Here is a 6,291-nt window from a genome sequence, read left to right on the forward strand (position 1 = left end):
TCACAGCAAATAAAAAATTTTGTGATAAATGTTAGGATAATTTCTGGGATATCTCCATTGTGAAATTAGGAACGGGCGCTAAGGGGCTTGTTTTATTTCTTGTGTACCTAAACTTTACGCAAATGCGAAATACAACACTTACAAATTTATTATAAAAACTCTAAGAAGTATCGTAGTTGTGCAGTTTCCTTATGAATACGACATAAGCTTCCCCAAGGTGTTATATATCTAATCATTGCAAATTATATTGACCATGTTATTATTATTATTATTATTATTATTATTATTATTATTATTATTATTATTATTATTATTATTATTATTATTATTATTATTATTGTTGTTGTTGTTGTTGTTGTTGTTGTTGTTGTTGTTTTTGTTATTGTTATCACCAGCTCACTAGTGCACTTCGGAGCAACGCGCTGCGGCTCCCATGCGCACCTTTTCCAGTAAACTCGCGGTGAGTGAACAAGTGGATAAGAAATGCGAAAGACCCGCGTCCATCGGAGGTGCGGGCATGTCGCCCTTGTTAGTAGCTCAACGGCCGCAAAGGGCGAAGGCTATTTCTGTCTCATAGCTGAGCCGATGCGTTAGAAAATATGATGTCTTGCTGTGTTTGGGGTTCTTTCTGTGTTCTTGCTCTACCTCGACCACATGTCCAGATAATTTGGTCGAGGTTGGCACGAGCCTACGCGCAAGCTTTGCATATTGGTATGTAAACGTCCGGTATATGCAACTATACAGCGTCGGTGTAGGGAATGTTCGTGTCTGTAATAATCGCCATGTTGCCGACTGGCGCATTTTGAGCGACTTGACAGGTGGTGGGTACTTCAATCTTGCCTTACGGTAATATATAAGAATTTTACGAGGGACACCGTAGTGGTGGGCTCCGCAAATTTCGACCAGCTTGGGTTCTTAACGCGCACATATATCTAAGTACGCAAAAGTTCGCCTCCATCGAAAATTGGCCGCAGTGGCCGGGATTCGATCGCACGACCTTCGGGTCAGCACTCTAGCGCCATAACCACTACACTAACGTGGCGGGTTCTTGCAGAAACAAAGTAGCAGGAACCTTCCGAGTGTAGCGGTAGCACACCTCCAGGAAAAGTTGCAGAATCAGACCGAAATATGACTTTAAAATTGCTCTTGGTAATTTTCTTTATGCGCAGATCGTAGTTATGACTAAATAGTGAGCAATATGACAAAAAAATTACACCATCTCCCACTAAAGAGAACAATGTGGGGATGCGAAGCAGCGCATGGGTCGACTTAAAGTTCCGTTCATCACAGGCACCTTGCCCGATGTTAACGCGTTCTTGCAAGTGGAACACAACATGAATTCACTGTAGTTGCTGTTGCTGTTACTCGTCCCGAACTCATGTCAGAGCGCGGCCCGCTGGTTCATCGCCACGCCACGTGGGAACACGTGGGTTCATTGCGCGTCTGCAGATTATCATTCCCCGACGTGATCACATGATTGCTGAGAGAGTGTAAGGGGGAGAGGCCACAGCGTCTCACCTAGGCCCTTACAGAAGCCCGAACGCGCTAGCGCGTGCCAGCGCGTTCTGACTAGGATACAGCGCATTGGTTCATCGCGCATCTGCAGAATCTTATTGAGGAGGAGGAGAGGTTGAGGAAAGGAAAAGGCGCAACTTCTGCAACCCTAATTGGGAGCACGGCTCAGCCCCAATCTCGTTCTCCGACGCCATCGCATGATTGCTTAGAGAGTGTAAGGGGGAGAGGCCACAGCGTCTTACCCAGCCCCTTACACAGGCCTAAACGCGCAAGCGCGTGCCAGCACACACGGTTCCCGATCGGACGGTTGCCACTGGAAGGACGGACACAGCCCCGAGCAAAAGCGGCTTGGCATCTAAAAATAAAAAATACGAGATTTTAAATCACTTTCCGGAGTAAGCACAAACTTTCGCGTTCATAACACGCAGGGTGGGTCCTGTGTCCACGAGTGCAGATCATCGGACACCATCGATGAACACTTCTGTTACATTGGATTGGCTGCAACGAGGACCCTGTTGTTTGGTAGGCGACTGTTACTTGTACTCTTTCCGTGTGTAGGGACGAGGCCTCATTGGCAATAATGAGTGATGGCGTGGAGACGGGGAACGTCAGGTATTACGCGCCGAGTGGTAAGTCGGGGACAATGCTGAAGATGAGATAGCGTAATATTAACGTGCTGGACGGCTTGTCACGGACGACGCGGTGTTAGGAGGCTGCACCCGATTACAGTAACGTGCGGCTCGACCGGCGTAGCTGCAGATACATCATAAAAGGCGGTTGTCTGAAGCACGCGACCGGTTCCCTCTGGCTGGCCCTGTCCACGTAGGAGGGCGTGCAGCATGGAGTGGCTGGTGACAGGGATCTACGGCAGGCTGCACTCGAGGCTTAGCTACTACGTCTGCGTAACTGAGGGATACTCTCCGAGAGAATCGGTCGGGCCTGGCGCCGACTTCGGTGTTACTGAGGGGTGCTGACCATAGGCGGGCGCACGGGGCCGCCCCCACTCCTAATCACCTAAGAGGGAAGCGCGAATCAGCCCACTGACTTTGACATAATATGGAGGGGGGGGGGGAAGCGCAATGTCAGCGCCATATATTGACATAAGTGGTAGGGGGGTGCTGCGACAAAGCTTCCCCCCTCCCCTGAAAGGGAACCCTGCGCACGCCTGTGGTGCTGACGCATGGACTTGCTCGGATGGTTGAACGACGTCGACGTAGCGAGCGGTACAGGGATCAATACCCAGCATGTCCACCACTTGTAAAGGTGTTTATTAGACGCTCGCATCAGGTTCGACCGGTAGCTCAACCGACGGCTCAATTCAATGACTGCGAGCTCGAGCGGCGTTCACAAGCGATACACGGTAGCCACAGATCCACTAGTTAGCGCTTGAGAGGCTGCCCCACAGTAGCGTTTCGTTTCGATAGCCTTGCAATATTCTGCACTGTGGTTGAAAAAACCAAGACTTTTACTGGTAATCCCTTACGCCCGACCCAAGTTCTCGTATTCGCCGAGTATAAGGGCACAGAACATCACGCAATCGTTATAATATTCAGACTATCATTTATAAGTGCTTTTAGTGCGCTCTTTTGATCAAGATTATTCAGAAACTATGGAATCGGGTAGTTGGTACGAAGCAAAAATGTGTACTACTCTTTATGCACGGTTATTTTCCTTTTATTCTTTCTAAAATAATGTTTTCAAATCAGAAATATAACGTATACAAAATGTGTCACTCCCAGACGCTAAGCAAACGGTGCCCAATAAATTAGGTTAGCCAGCGCAAACAAGTATCAACAGAGAGCTAGGCTGCAGCCTAGTTTATCTAGCTTTTTTTTTGTTCGGCCTTGTTTCTTGTACTGGCTTTCCCCTTTCAGTTCCGAATGTTTTGTTATTCCAATATTTTGATACATAGCCGTTGCTTAAGCCTCACAGAAATATTGCCCGAAGCAATCATACATTTTTGAACATTGCGAAAACAGCTAAGATTAGCTGTCAGCGCAAGCAAATTTTCAAATGTTTAGTCCGTTCGTTGTTTCTCTGTGAAAATATCGTGCCGGTGTACGTTTAAAGGTCAATAAACAGGTCGGTGAATCTAAAGTGGAATATGACGCTCTTACGGAAATACGAAAAGTTAAATGATTTCTTCAGAAGCTTGGAGATTGCTGATCATATAGAATTAAATAACTTTTCAGCAATAGGTCGTCGTGCATACGAGTGAATTTGTGCAGGGTGAGCAGCGTGAGTTCATGCGTGACAAGAAAAGCTCGGAAAGTATGGTATTGAAGAAATTCTGGTGTTGACAGCATAGGTCGCCATCCGACAATTTGCTGCCAATTTGCCTTATATGCGTCTTTGATTGAGCGCGAATAATGGCCGCGGTAAAATAATTAAAGGGACATAGCCGGGGCAATGGCGATGATAAATATCACGCAAACGCTCCCGCAATGATTTGTAGGTTTTGGTGTGCGTTAAAACAATGGTGCCATATCGACCAAGGCAAATAAATGTTGACGCCAAATTAACTGTGGTTATTTTGAGTGCTGTAGAATGTTGGATATGTTTTACGCAGATTTTGATCGCATAACATTTACGAGATGTTATGCTACGGGACCTAATCTTTAAACGTTTACGTTCTCAAGCGTCTTACCGCACCTATACTGTGGGGAACACCATGCCGTGTGTGTCTGGTGCAGTATCAGAAAGGCATGCTTACCCGCTCTAAATGAAAGACGATGAGACGGCAGGCCTGTTACATGGACGACTTCACTCTAAAGTTTTCTTCACAACTGCGAAGTGATCAGGTAGCTCAACTGTGTAGCGAGCAAAAATTCTATGCCGCGCCCGTTAAAGATTTGTTCTACTACCGCCGCAGTCTCTGAGAATTTCTAGCTGCTTTTCAGCAGAGACTAAATGAGTGGGTCAGCAAAAGGTAAAGGAAGGGACGCCCCGACAACAGCGCCAATGCATCTAGTCGGTAGCGCAATGGAGGGATATGCTCCTGTAGCGGCCGGTCGTCCAATCGTCGCATCGCATCAGAAAGCCTTGGACTTTCAGAGGCAAATCGTGGGCAGCGGCATAGCATGCGATCGATGTCTTCCTCAGTACCGAAGACCTCGCAAGCCGCACTGTCGGTCCCTCCAGGTATGTTGTCTATGCATTCGTTAAGCCGACCCAGAAGCCCAGTTACATGTCGGAGTTCCAGCGTAGCGTTTATTTGATGGCGTCTCGTAAGTCATCTGCTTGGCGTGTTCCACTCCGCAAACAGAGACTACGTGCCAGGTGACAAAGCTGCCTTGAAGCATCTGTCCTAGAAAGAGGAATCGGAATGGGGGTCTCTTCTTGATGGTATCTGTTAGCCGCATTGTTTGCGGAAACATTGACACTGATCCCGCAATTACCAGGTAGCCACTGAAAGCGAAACCCGTGACATTTTTCTTTGACGCAGGGATGAATTTGGGGAATTTTGACATAAGTTGTTCTAGCATCCGCGTCAGCGAGGTGACTGCACACTCGGTAACGCCCGTTTCGAGTCGAAGAAAACAGCCCATTTGCTCGGTCTCTCCAAATTGATTTACTCTAGGGCACAACACACAGCCGCAAGTTCTGCCGCCGCTGATGTAGTTACATGGGGTATATTGAGTCGAAGTGTTATTTCTCCTGCTGGTATCGGCACTACATCGCCAGAACTGAATACCGTGGTCGAGCCATTGGTGTAGATGTGAGCGTAGATACTGTAGGTTTCGTGAAAGAAAATTAAGCTCAGTTGTTTTAGTGCTGAGGCAGGTAAGAGTGTTTCTTCTGCAGTCTTGGAATTAGACGTACTTGTGGAAGGCACATGCGCAAAGGAGGAAATAACGGCTTCTGCGCAGGCGCGTACCCTGGTGTGAACGATGCGCAATGCGTATACACAGTTGCACTAAATTTTGTACGGGGCCTTTCAGCCGCGAGGCTTGTCAGTCGTGATGGAGCAGTCCTGAGCAGTAGTAATGGTTTCAGCTGTTGAAGTACAGCGTGGTAAACCAAGGCATATCCTAAGAGACTGAGCTTGAATGCTTTGGATCGTACGCAGGTTAGTTTTCGAAGTATTGGAATTGCACGTAGGCTGTATCGCAGGAACCCAATAAAGAATTCCCTGCACAACTATAACATAAATCCATAAATCGTATGCATGCATCAGTGCATGGCTTATTATACCAAGGGGGTCGAAAAGTTAAGTGAGGGTGAAGGCGGGCTGATTTGAGGAAGGCCACCAGCTCCGCTGTTTCCTTGCCCATCGCACCACTAGTGCATAGTTGGCCGAATTTATTTAACAGCATGATGTTTAAACCGTAAAACTTTGGTGTCCCCAGAAAACCACAGGTGGGTATGTGCCACAGACATTAAGAGTCCGATGTCGAACAGAATCGAACAGCTAATGTTTAGCTGTGTTTCTATTTGCCTCTTCGTGTAGGACATGAAATCGCCAGACAGTAAGTATTGCTGAGGAACCAATTTCCTCCATGTTTTTTACATGGACGTGTCTTATGCGGGGGTCCATCAGGATTTCACCCACGTCATTTTACGTTGCGGAAGTGACGTCGGTAAAATGTACACGAAGAGATGACAGAAAACACAAGAAAATGTTTCGTTGATTTTGATGGCCTGGGAATCTAACCCATAACCTCTCAGGCCGCGACGACGGGTGTCCGGCACTCTGTCCGCTGCGCCGCCAACATACATGCACGAGGCGTTATGAGCGCCTTATATCTCACACTCCCTCTCGGAGGATCTTCGTTG

This window comes from Rhipicephalus sanguineus, chromosome 11 (genome assembly GCF_013339695.2).
Source record: "Rhipicephalus sanguineus isolate Rsan-2018 chromosome 11, BIME_Rsan_1.4, whole genome shotgun sequence".
Classification (NCBI taxonomy): domain Eukaryota; kingdom Metazoa; phylum Arthropoda; class Arachnida; order Ixodida; family Ixodidae; genus Rhipicephalus; species Rhipicephalus sanguineus.